This window comes from Phalangium opilio, unplaced genomic scaffold (genome assembly GCF_054372755.1).
Source record: "Phalangium opilio isolate 3A_F unplaced genomic scaffold, DU_Popi_V2 ptg000061l_1, whole genome shotgun sequence".
Classification (NCBI taxonomy): Eukaryota; Metazoa; Arthropoda; class Arachnida; order Opiliones; family Phalangiidae; genus Phalangium; species Phalangium opilio.
In genome coordinates this window covers 1,445,974-1,460,599 of record NW_028324178.1, presented here as the reverse complement: position 1 = coordinate 1,460,599, position 14,626 = coordinate 1,445,974, and positions in this window count along the sequence as shown.

Genomic DNA, 14,626 nt, shown 5'->3' with positions numbered 1-14,626 from the left:
TACTTATAAAGAAAGTTCATACTTCTTACCATTACAAACATCAAAACTCAATTAAACCTACTAGGTAGGCTAAATTGTCCACAATATGGCGCACCCGAAAACTATTTAGTGTGGCATCATCCTAGAACTCAGTGGAAGTCAAACAGGGCTAAATAATGTCACTATGAGCCTTGTGTAATTTTTGCCGAAATATCGGTCCTTTATAACATAGTGCATATGCGTTGACGTTTTTCGACATCAATCTTTCACTTATTAAATGGGGACTTGTCCACTTCGAAATGCTTTCAAAAATTTACTATCAATTGTTTTCCGCATTTGTTTCCTTAGAAGCATTACAGCAACAGAACGAGAACATTTGCTTATGAAAAGTTCACCCGTGAAGATACTTTTATCAACGAATTTTATATCCGACTGGAAAGTAAGTGTTTCTGGCGTTTAAAGTAATATTTTTAAAGTGAGACCTTAATTTTAATTCAAATTTAATAAAAGGGTAAATATATCGTACATTCCCGCCGTCATAAGGAACTTCGAACAGGCAATGTTTTGGTTTATGATACATTTGAAGGAAATTATATTAATTTTATATGTCATTTTAGACCGGTGATTTCTACTTGGGTCCCTTTGCTCTTCAAGTTTATGATATCCTTCGGGCTGAGTATAACCGAACTTACACACACCCATATTTTCACTCCGAACATAACATCCTGTCTTACTTCCGGGAAGACGAATACCAAATATCATTGACCGGAATATTTGATATCTTTCGACCTTTGGTGTATCTCTTTTCTATTTCTAATTTTCCGACTAGTCACCAGCAAGCAGGGTCGGGTTTTCCCGTCAAAAACTAGGTTAGTGGGAAAAATGGACACTACAAAAAAATGGGCTTCACCGGTCTGAATATCTTTCAAAGTTCATTTACCACAAAGGCTTATGGAATCCTATATCCAAGGCTTGTCCTATTGAGAGTTCATTTAAAATTAAAATTAATTTATAGAAGTTTAATTTAAATATTAATTGAAAATGTATTCTACGCGGCTCGCACCTTACTTCTTTACAGTAGAGATACGTTTTTCCAAAAAAGTAAAACTAAAAAAATATACCAAAACTAATTGTCTAAAACAATAAAACGCGCCTTACCCTTCTTTATGAAAGGAATAGTTTAATATTAGTTCGAAACTTCGAGAACTGGGGAGAATTGGTTTTTCCCAGGACCCTTTTAACCGGTTTTAATCGTGGTTAAAACCGGCCCTAGGGAAAATCTGCCAACCCTGCCTGCAAGTGGATGTAAAAGTCAATATAACAGAACTTGGCATTTTACCCAAAAACAGGCAGAAACTAACCTTTTTAAAATTTTAACTGATGTATTGACTTTTTCAGGTATGGATTTTTATCAATATGTTTCTTATTTTGTTCAATTTAAAACTTTTGTTCGCGGTTTGCAAACGATTGGTGCCCCGATTGGTTTCCTTAAGTGACTGTGATTTATTTATTAACAAATACGATAGTGCCCAAAAGATTCTGTGGGTCACCTACCTCGTCGGTTGTTTCCTTTTGGTTGAAGCCTTCAAGGCCAGCATGTCGACCAAATTGACGGTGCAGTTGGATCGAAACATAAATCACATGAACGATATCATCAAATACCCTAAAACGCGCATGGCTTTTCAACACAACAATGCCTTAGTTGACTTTCTTAAGGTAAATAGTTGTTTCAAGTTTAGTGAGTTTTAATTCCTCGGTTTGAAAAAAAATAACTTATCATAACCCTAAAACTGGAAAGTCCGTAACCTAGGTAGAATGTAGTGACTTTTGTCTTCGTTAATTACTCACACCGTGGTACAGATCTGGCGATGCGGGTTAAGACACATTTGCTCTTGTCCGAACATAGCATAGACCGATCCGAATGAAAACCCTAACTTAAAGTTCATTTTGTCATTGTTGTCTATTAAGCTCAAACTAAATTTCCTCTCCTACAGGCCTGCCGTCAAGATATTTTTCAAGAGTTCCAGAGAAGATTGAAGACCTTCCCGAGGAAGACGGGAGAAGACGAGGATTTCGTCTTCAACAACGGAAACGCAGTCTACTTTGGTAGTCTTAGTCATTTGGAGTTTTTCTGTCATTATGGTTACACCCAGAACAAGTCATTACATTACGGAAAAGATCCTTTCTTATCGACCTATAAGATTTTTGAAATGTCAAATAAGGCATCGCCTACTATCCAGAACGTCATAAACATGAGGTAACTTATTCCAGAAATTGAGCACTTTAGTCTCTTTGGGCACAAAATTCCCCAAAAATGTTTCAACTACTCAAGCCGAGATAAAAATTTACAAACCTTGCGAACAATTTGCATGATCTTGAAGATAATTCCCAGCTGCCTCACGTTTTAAAGCAGCCATCCTAGTCACCCTTGGATTGCTATTTCAGCTTAATGCCTAGTCCCCGAGGCATCAGTGGCGTGGGTCTCGAAACTGGGAGGGGTTAAGCCCTCCCTAAAGTATTGTGTTTCAAATTTTTCAAAACACACCACTTTTATCATGACACCCTCTTGTCTATAAGGCGAATATTAGAGTAATAAAATAAGGAAAAGTAATTAAGGACTAAACGCATGTTTTATCACAAAAGCTTTCGCATCACACAAATTAATTTTATTAGTGTGAAAATATTTGAATATAACTTGACATTGACTATAATTATATCAGGACCATAGACTAAATTCGAGTGTGACTAGTGGGCGTGCTTAATTGAAGGGGGGGGGCGTTAATGGCATAATTTCAATTATTCGATTCGGAGATCCTAGGTACTTTAGTGGGTAGAGGACGGGGAGATGTTATTTTTTAGACCTTGCTTCGGAAGGCAGGCGATTGAGACGAAAGGGGGAAGATGTTGCCATCAGTGCTTGGGACGGTGAAGGGTAGCTATACTATAGACAAATCATGAAAATAGACTGTTACGACTGTATACATACGCTCTAGATGATAAAAATATGATATAGTGTTTCTATGTGTATTTCACTTTCATATAGTAAAAACTTCAATTCACCCCAACTGAATAATTAGGACAGGCTTTAGGTAAATATAAGGGAGCGCTTTTAAGAAACTTTAGGAGGGGCTTCAGAGAATTTTCAGGGGGCTCAAACCCCTGGCAACGCCACTGCGAGGCATTCTGGGTCTAAATTAATCAAATGTCTGTCTTTCTTGAAGTTAAATTTTATTTTATATTTATAGAATTAAACACTCCTGGGAAACTGGACATCGTGTCCGAGCGAACAAGATATCCTGCACGAAATATCTAATGGGACAGAAAAGTACGGAATTTTCGAAGATGACCTTTCAAGACATTAGCGTCGTATTTATAGTATTCGCGGCGTCAAAAATACTGTCCATCTTGTCTTTGGTCAGCAATATCTGGTATGTTAAGAAGAACACAAGGTTTTGGCCACCTGTTAGAAGAATTAGACTTAATAATTTTTTCGAATAAATGAAGGTAAACTACCGATTAAAATTTTTGAAATTTAGATTACAGTTTTTCCGGAAAATAATGGTAATTTATTTTTCACGTGTTTGTAGTCAATTAAACCACGTACAGTTTTGTGCAACTAATAATAATTGTCTTTCTGATAATAATTATTGTCTTTCTAATAATAATTATTGTCTTTCTAATAATAATTATTGTCTTTCTAATAAAAATTATAGTCTTTTGAATAATATTTATTGTCTTTCTTATAACAATTATTGCATTACCAATAATATTTGTATTTCTAATAATAAATTTTGGTCTTTGTTATAATAATTTATGTCTTTGTTATAATAATTTTTGTCTTTGCAAAAATAATTTTTGTCTTTTTAATAATAATTTTTGTCTTTCAAATAATAGTTTTTTCCTTTCAATTTTAATTAAAGTATATTGTCTCTCTAATAATCATTGAAGTATATTGTCTCTCTTATAATCATTAAAGTTATTTTCTCTCTAATAATAATTAAATTATATTGTATCACTAATAATAGTTAGATAATGTATCTCTAATAATAAAGTATATTGTCTCACTAATAATCATTGAAGTACATTGTTTCTTTAGTAATAATTTAAAGTTTATTGTCTCTCTAATAATCATTGAAGTATATTGTATCTCTAATAGTCATTAAAGTATATTTTCTCTCTAATAATCATTGAAGTATACACTGTTAGAAAAAACCGACCAGAACTAATCGAAGTTTGGGCGTTTTCGACCAAAGATGGGCAGATCCCAAAATGGTCTGCCAAGTTTGTACGATTCTTACCAAATTTGCACAGGTCCCAAAATGGCATACCAAGTTTGCACGTCTTTGACCCAAGTTGCATAAATCATAAATTAACACGCCAAATTTGCACACTTCTGACAAATTTTGGCCAGGGAATCAAATGACCTGTCAAGTGTGCTTTAAGATTGCACAGATCGTGATACACTCTATGAAAAAAGCGTTCAATGGGTATTCAAACTTGAACACAATTTTTCATTCTTGAACAGTTTGGAAATATTAGGCGTTTAATCGCGAAAGTGCGCAGAATCATTCAAAATAACATTGAAGGTGTTCAATCCGGACAGTTTGCCTAATACGCTATGAGGTTTATTAACAAAACCTTCATTAAAAATCTAATAGTATCCGACAATATCTCAACAATTTACTGTAAAATGCTTATTTATCCTAAATGAAACATAAATTGGTCTTTACAAACATCATTTTAAAATAATATGAAAGGAAATGTCAAGGATTATTGCGTATTTCACCTTTCCCTTATATTTATAAAAGACTTCAAATTGTTTGAAAATGAAATTATTTGCTAGTCCATTATTATAGGAAGAAAATGACAGTGACCACATTCGTCAACTGAAGTCCCTGGAGGCTATTTACTACTTTTCGTTAACTGTCCAAGGTGTGGTAGTACGATTTAATGGAAACTCTCCATTTTGGTTCCGGTTGATTGGGAATTCGGTACATGGGAAAGGAATCAAGACCAATATCGAAGGTTGACATTATATGAAATAAAATAGCCCGATACACTATTCAAAACTGCCACCAATTTGTCACTGTCATTTTTGCCATGCAAAATTGACACATTATATGTGCCAAATTGTCGATTTTACTGTTAAATTTTGCATCCCTAAGAAGAGATCCTACCACACACAGTGTTCAACAAAGAGCATGAAAGTGCTAAACCTATCACACCGTTTTGGTGTTCAATTTTGGTACCTGTATTTACTGTTCAAAACTGAACGGAAAAGTGTGCTCCCAATGTGTTGAGGCTTTGCACAATAATTTTTTCAGGTTGGAATAAATATTTCTTAGAGTGTAGGTTTTTGCATTCTCAATCATTAATGTGGCATTAAACGGCAAAAAAGTCTTCAAACCAAATTATTTCATCTTATGTAAATTTGTTAAATTATATTTAGCTAAAATTCATTCAACTGAGTAGTATCACAAATAACCATAAGCCAAAGGCAGGGAGACGAAGTTACTCTATTATTGTGCCACCTAAAATGTTATTATTTTAAACAATTCAATTTTGTCTTGACTATTTGTTAAAGGGCGAGAGTGTGTTGAAAATTGGTTTTTCGTAATATTGAAAATCAACAACGAAAGCTAGGGTGTGAACATGAACATTTAGAACTTATTTAAAGAACGTTTGAGGCGCAAAGCAAAGGCCTATGCATTTCATATTTCTTAATATGCTTCTAGATTCTACTCCTTATTTCATACTCTCTTCTTGTTTTTACCTGGTGTTGGTATGAAAAGAACTCTTTCAAAACCATAAAATTTTCGTTTTGCAAAATATTAAATGAAGATATTGTAAAAATGTTTCGGCATTACGACTCTTTAAGTGGTTTTGTAGCTATAAACTTCTCATCCATTTCGATATTCCAAGAAAAACTTTTGATATTAATATTTTAAATGGGGTGTTTACGTTTTAATTTAGCTTTACTACATTTATATAAAGTGTAAACATAGATTTCAACTTCACAAGAAACAATGGTAAATAATTCTTAACTTTAGTTTTCCATGCTGTGTTATATCGGTTTTATTGAATGCACCGAAGGACGAAGCCAAAATAGGCGTTGCTTCGCGACCTTTCTGAGAAGGTTCTAACGGTTCAGAGTGAACCGAAAGTTAAGTACACATTTAAGCAATATATTGGTCATTTCCTTTATGTGCACCATGAAGACTGTGCACCAATGCATAAAGCAATATCTCACCAAATTGTCCTATAGTCTGATTTATTTTTGTTTAAGAAGTATAATAATTGGTTTAAAATGTCTGCTTTACTATATATCCTTCATGGAGGTGGGGAGTGGTATAAACGTGGCCATCGTCGATATTCTATGCAAAAATTGTCGGTCTTCCAATTGAGATATTCGAAGAATAAGCCGTCGATGGTTGGTTGTCCGATCCAAGATGATCGATATTCTGTTCAAATAGTGCCGATATTCTGTTCAAATATGGTCTGTATTCCGTTCATATATGGTCTGTATTCCGTTCATATATGGTCTGTATTCCGTTCAAATATGGTCTGTATTCCGTTCAAATATGGTCGGATTTCCAGTCTAAAGTGGTCGATGATCGTGCCGTTGATGGTCGAATGTGCGTTCAAAGATGGTTGATTTTCCTGCCGTTTATTGTCGGTAGTCCGTTCAACGATGGTCGGTTGTCGGCTCAAACCTGGCCGTGTTTCTGTGTAACTTCGCGCAATCAAATTAATGTGCACATTAGCACATGATTTAATCTGTTGCGATTTGGTTAAAAATCTGTGCTGTCTCAGAGCAAAAATAAATAGGGGAAAGTGTCGGACTGCCATATTTTCCTGCCTTTGCCTTCATAGGCGTAGAGTTTCGTAAATGTTTGGTGGGGCACGGCCCAACCGGCCTGAACCAATACATAGATAGCATCATGCATGATGCATGCATGTGATGCATATAAATTCCTAACGAATATTAAGTAATAAATTTATATATACTACCAGGGATAATTTATTTTTTTTAAGGCAGAATGGGTAACAGGGTTATTCGGGTACGCGTCCAAGTCCACGACCCTTTTACCCGTGACGAAGGGGTATGAAAGAAGAGGCGGGTCTTATTTTCGATATGGCGTTGTATGTATCCGGGTACAATAAATGTCGTCTGCCCCTTCGTCTGCCAAGTTGGAATGGGCTCGGATTGTAATTTTTGAAAGAACATTGTTTTAAAACTGAAGTTACACAAGACATAGGGCTTGCAACTGAAAAAAAACGGGGAAGACCCAAGAAAATTAAAAGTGAGTTAGAATTGAGTAAAAGTCTTCATAGATATTACAACACGAACAAGTTTTAACCAAACACTAAGCTCACAAAACTCCTGGCCATTCACTAAGCCTTGGTTAACCTCATCAAATTCGTTTACAAAATCATGACGATAGTAGACATGATTGGCTTAAGAAAGAATTAGCGAAAACTTTTCACCTTTACAGATGTACTCCAAATCCAAAACACCGGCACGAAATTCACTAACTACCTTCTTAAAGGGATACTTTCATTTAATTTCATTGCAATAAATCCCTATAAGGTTAATTTATTTCGATAAATAGACAAATAAGGATTCTGAAAATATATATGTTTTTATATTTTAGTTTAATTAATGATTTTTAAATTTCGATTAAAAGATCCAAAATGCTCTTGTTTTGCGATCATGAGGGCACCTGGTGACACAGAGTCGAACCACCGAAAAACGTTACTAATTCGTCTCTACCAATTTCGACGTCATAAGTCTCTAAGGCTCCGTAGTGTTTTTCCTACTGGTAGGGGGATTCATTCTGTGAGCGCAGTATGATACAGATTGACGGGAATTGGTATGGCTGCACACGAAATTCTTCTACTTCAGAAGAACTACCCTCAGATTCGTTTATTATAAATTGTTCCGAATTTTCTGAATCCAAAGAATCAGAGTTCGAACTTTCATCCTCAGATTCAGGACCGGAATGATCAGAAATACTTTCCCGTCTGACATTCTTAAGCATATAAGCAGACGACGATTCACCAGGCAAGCTGACCTAGATTCTCGTTCCTACTACTTTTTACTCCTTAAACGACAGTTTTCATTCCAACTACTACCAACCAATCAGAGGCCGAACTTTACCTACGTAGGTAATGGGTTGAAAATGGTGGCCGATTTTAAATCTGGCGTTCAAAATTTTAATTTTTATTCACGTTTATTTTAATTAATAAATGTTTCTCGCGATTTCTACTGACCCCCATGATTTTAGGGGTGGTTAATTTATAGAAAACCAATGTTAGTGTGACCAACTCAGATAAATCCGATTCTATCCCTTTAATTGCTATTAAAAACAATTCCCGAATAATTTCCGGAGCATCGCTTTTAGACGGCTCCATTTTGAACCCCTGTGAAGACGCTTATCTGTACAACGCAAGTGGGGTCGTAGTCATAGCGACAGAGGTAAACAGGAATTACGTATTTTTGGCCCTCCTTGTCAGCAACGTCACCAATACGTAGTTTTAGTGAGCCAATAAGAAAATTGAATTTTTTGGTTACGTCTTGAAGGAAGGGGCTATATACTCGGCTATGAGTCGGACTGAAGTAAAGGCCAAACGTTGTGCATTCCGTCTTAAAAAAATAAATTTATCCCTGATACTACATTATATATTATATTTATTAAGTATATCTATGTACTATGTTTTCCTCTAAAGATAATCTAGGCCGTTTTAAAACAAATTTATCCGTATTTGCGCGTAAAAATGCGAATGTAAAAATCCTTACAAAAATTTCGAGACGACTTTATAAACTCGGGAAATTCACCAACTTAAGAAACCATGAGAGTGACTTAACCCATAAGACTAATTTATACTTGTGCCTCGAAATTTTTTCTAAAATTCTTTATCTACTCTATGGAGTTGGCCAGCGCCGCGACTTACCAGGGATACTAGATGTTTAAAGAGGGATGATCAGCTAGAGCCGTTTCACGTACGTTCAGACGAGACTGCGGCAGAGGGGTTTTCAACGGGGATCTATAACTTGCGCCGTCTTGCCCCATTTTTTGCGTTCCACCGGACCTAAGCCGTTCCACAGCGCGCCTATTTCACTCAGATTTCGCATCCTCCCGAAATCATCCTTGATTTGGCATTGAATTGAACTAAAATCTAGAAGTCCGGCAGACTGTACTGCGCATGACACGCCGATAACTCTGTCGTAATTTCCGTCTCCCTTCGAATCCCTCTTAAAGCATCTAGTATCCCTGACCTTACATCCGTCGTACTATTCCAAAAGCGGATTATGCTTCACACATAAAGTACGTAAGTCCCACTTTTCCATAGCTTTGGCCATATATTTCATGACATTCCCGAAGTAAAAACTAAACAGACGAACAAAAAAGCTTTTAACCAATCATAAGTCCCCTAACCGTAGATAGCCTCTTTAATGCCAGACCAATCGGCGACGGCTATTACTATTTTCTTGCATGGGACCTCGACTCGACCTCGCCGGCGACATAACCGGGAAGCTTGGAAGGCAATTTGCGGTATCGTTCGTTAGTCGTAATATTATATTCAACGTTTTAAAGCTCAAGTTTCGAAAACTAAATATTATAAGAACTTTTATAATTTCAACAGAAAAATAGCTCTGCGAATAATAGTAGACTCGAAAACTAACTAAGCCTCGGCTAGGTATCGGCGGTATCCCGATTCCCGAGCCTCCAGCGGCTGGGCTCGACGTAGCCGCGAGAACAGAAAAAAATCCTCGTAAAAAACAGATACACGGCGTCTTAAATAGTCTATGCAAAAGCTACCCAGATTGATAAGATCTTCGTGCCTTACTCCCAAATAATCTTTGGTATTGTGTATAGTTTTAACTAAAGAATATTCAGTCTTTATAGTAGTTCCCTAATTTATGTACCTGGTAAATCGGTTCTTAAAGCGGAAGGATCGCAAGGATCCGAAGGAGCCGCCCTACCGAATTATATTCCTCCGCATAAGGGAGGTTTTTTCCCCATGAGCTTGGAGAACATCGTGTAGGCACAATGGCACATGTTACGTACTTCATGTCTAAAGCCTAATCGGCTTCAGACTATACTAGACAAGAGCATGCTAAAAACGGGTTATTTTCAGAAGACCAGTTGCACTTTTCAATCCCATCCCTCATTCCTTCCATTATTTGTGTCAACGGTCAACGAAATTGTTGTAGTATCTAAATTTATTTGACGTGAAAACCATTAAAACCAGCCAATCTGGTTAGGATGGGCTGCCAGCCGCTGCTGCCTTGACCGGTCAATTCACTTTTTCAACGAAATGGAAAAAAAATCTCTTAGAAACTACACTTTTTAGCCACATCGTATGATATACATCTACGATGTGGACATTATTATGACCTGCGCTGTTGGCGGTGGCATTGTAGGAGTATCTCTGTACTGCCTTCTTTGTACTGCCTTTGGTAGTATAAAATTTTTCTTTCCTAATTGAACGGAGAGTCAATGGAGCTGATGGGATAGGATTGTGGTGAGGTGATATATTTCGTTCGTCATTGAAGTAAGAGTTAATATGAGATGATAAACCATTGCATTAAATTTAACTAGTAAGGTTAAGCATTGTTTGGTTCACATTTGCTCTATGTTTCAAGCGAGAGAGAGAGGATTATGATATACCCATAAAATGGAAGGTTTAATACTCCCTTTAAAATTCCTATCACCCGTCGACAAGTATTTCACGCTTTCAATCCCACTCCCCTATTTCAACATTCAAAGAAATCGTGGGGAATTTTAAAAGCAAAAGCTTCTCGGAACCGGGTTATTACAATTATAACATAAGTAAATCTGTGTATGATTTCGGTATTATGGATAACAAATTTTTGGAGGGGCCCGTGGCCACTTCTAAAATTTTTGGGGGGCTCGGGCCCCACGGGCCTATAGAACTCTACGCCTATGTTTGCCTTAGCTTGACATGCATTTCGAGACGCTCAAGCGCGCGAGAGGTGTTTAAAATGGTATCAGCCAATCAGATTTGTAGTTGATGGTGTCATTCTTGCCGAGAAAAACGCTCGTTCGCCACCAAACGGGAGAATTTGGCATAGGCGTATCTCAAGGAAGAGACCTCCGCAGTCCGCACTCCGTTCTATTTTGTTGTTTAGTGTTATTTTTGCGTTTGAACGAGGTTAAAGTTTGTTTAAAACGTTGGCACGCCGATATTAAATTAAAATTGAAGCGGATGTTCTTGAAATCATCATTTAACTATAAAAAACACATCGTTAAAATCGTTTAGAATTTCGTTTAAACTTAGGCCCTGGGTTGTCATTATAAGCTAAAACGTTTTAATATTAGTAAATAAGATCAATATTAGAAAACTAAATTAATACAATCATGTACATCATCAAATTAAATTGTGCCGATAAACCGCAGTTAGTCTCAGTCAAAAGCGGCTAATGTAAAATAAAACCGCGCTATTTCTTCACACGCAATATCACAAATTATCTTAGGTACGTGGTGAATAGGCGAGGGGGATGAAACAGATTTCGCGAGTATGAATTCACCCTTCCAAATGCATGTCACAGACGAAGGAGAGAGTCCGATACTTTCCCCTATTTATTGTTGCTCAGAGTCACTACTCTGCACATGATTTTGTCCGAGATTGGACAGTTTTTTAACAGTGATCTTGGGTTAAATCTTCATTGGGAACATAAGTATAATCTGGGGTGACATCTTCATTAGGAACATAAGTATCATCTTGAGTGACATCTTGATTAGGAACATAAGTATCATCTTGGGTGATATCTAACTAAACTAAATGGATTAAACGCGAAAAAAATAACTATTTATAATGAGAGAATGAAAAAAAGTACGTGTCAAATTGGATATTAAAGAAACTTTGGTGAAAATGAATTAATAGAATATCTACAATGAGTACTATAAAATCACAAGGTAGAATACAATAATCAGAGAGAGCTCATGACGTCATGAAGAAAGTGCATGCCAGATTGAGCATTGAAAATAATCGAAATACGGGGAGACGTTATTCAAACAACCTATCATGGCATTTAGAAAATTATCTACAGTAAAGTAGAACATGCTTCGCTTGAGCATGTCTTAAAAAAACAAAACTAGTCATTATTTTCAGGCTGCAATTTTTCACTTCGGTCATGATGTTGGCTTGAATACTCTCGGTTTCCAGTCTAAACCTTTAATTTTTAAACCTTAGATTTTCGTATTCATTCCTATCCCTTTAATTTTTAAACCTTAGATTTTCGTATTCATTCCTATCCCTTTAATTTTTAGTCATTATTAGCCAAACAGACGCAAACATGACTAGGGCATCCAAACATGCATTAGCGGAAGCTATGAGCGTTTCTTGCTTTTCTTAGTAGGCAGCCAGCGACTAAGCTATAAGAAAGTTTAGCCCATTTATAAATGAAACAATAAAGGACCCATGCATGCAGAAGCAATAGCAAGGAATGATGGAAAAAAGAACAAGGAAACGTTGAAGTGAAGAATAAAATTCCAAGGACACCGCAGCAACTGTTAATGGTTAACTGACATTGCAGCAACCCTCTATCTCAAAAAAATGTCCAAATGAAAATTTCAGAAGGTGGACTATTATACCCTACGTCGAATAGAAACCATTCTTATGACCATTTCTGTGTTCTTCAGTGGAATTGGATGAGCACCATGTTCATGGAAAGCAGAAGGCTCTTTGAGGAATCTTCAGCAAAAACTGGAGGAAGGCTATTCAAGAAGCTTGCACCAACCTGCAACAAAAATAATGTTAATAACATGGTTAATACATTACGAGAACTTACCAAATTTGCTTTACGCAGAGCTTCACGTTCTTCTATAACAAGTGGATTATTGTTGAGGAATGCCTTTCATTGTCACCTCGGGAAAGGGTTCTCTGTTGGCGGTGGACATCATTTACCTGCTTTGTGATATGTTATCACATCTTTGTCCTCTCTTGGGCGTGTCACTGATGGCCAACAAGGGTACAACCTTCAACTCATAGAGGGAATGTGGCGCCTTTTTCAGTTTTTTAAACATGTTTCATTACTATGTATAATTCAATACAATAACGACAAATAAATCTTACTAATGTTAGAACATATAAATGTAATAACAACTTCAAAAGTTGAAGATAAATTACACAGGAATGAAAAAATTACTGTCTCACCATTACTAATATAACTACTGACACAAATATCTGTGTGCCCTTCTCGTTATGCCTTCATTACGCTTAGATAGTTGTGGTTCGATGTTATCAAAGTAACAACATGGAAACAGGGAAAGATTTGACGTTTAATACTTAATTCAGCAATTACAATTGGTTTTTAATTTTTTATACAAATATGTCAAGCACATTATTTACATGACAATATATAACTTACTCAACATTAAACGATGTTACCTTAACAAGCGGCTGTCTCAAATACGTTGACGTCACTTAAAATTAAAAAAGAGCAGACGGCACGAAATTACTACTCAGTTCATATGATAGGTGTCGTTAATAGCTTAAACGTTTCGGGTGAAAGGTTGCAGCATTGACCTTTGGCGACAAATTTACACTGTACACTGACCTTACACCGAAATTTGGTTCAACTTGAAACTCAAACTGAACTGAATTCAAAGGCTTATTTTTGCCAGTTGAATCTCCAATCACTGAGCCAAGGCATGGAACGTCATCGGTAGAAGTAGCCAATTAAAAGGCCAAGGGCAATGGTTGACGGTCCAACCAGCGAGCCAAGGGCAGAAAGAGGAGCTTAACTTTTCTGCAGAATACGGCCGCCGGTCTCAAATCCTAACAGCATATTTAGTTTTTGGTAGTCTATTTTCGAAGGTATTTTAAATTATCAGTATAGTTTTTGGTTATAATTACTTCACTATCAATACTTAGTAGTATTGGGAAATGGTCCGTGATAAACGTTTGAAAAATTACAGATATTATATCTCTGGAATGTTTTTGCTTTATAAAGCAATGATCTAAACATTTTTTTGATGTATCTGATATTCTAGTAAAATTTCTAATAAGTGGGATAAAGCCATGTAGTTGTAGAATATCTAAATAATCCGAATTAAATATACTAGGCTCATTTGGGAGGATATTTATATTAATATCCCCAATTAGGATTATGTTATGAATATTTAGTTTCGCAAAGTTGTCTAGCGTTTTGTTGAGGTCAAATAAAAATTCTTGCAAATCATTGTTAGGAGAACGGTAAATACATAAAATACGGTACATTAATAAACCGCTAAATTTTATATCTATATATTTGGAACTAGAACCACCAATACTTATATCAAAGTCTTCAAAGTTAATAGTATTTTTCACAAAGACCACCACGCCGTCACTTCTGTTTGAGTGGTTGGTGGTTGAAATTGTCAAATAGTTGCTAATTTGGAAGTGTTGCACATTTTTACCCTCTAGCCAACATTCCGTTAATATAATAATATCAAAATTTGCAGACAGTTCATTTAGAAGGAAACAGAGTTCGTCAAAGTTTTTTGCGATACTTCTAATATTCTGATGAAATTTTTTAAAGCCGCTTAAATGAGAACAAGTTTTTTATGACATTGAAAAAAATCTTTTTCGATATTTGGAAACATTTCATTGTGCGGTAGACCTATGCAGTCGGAAA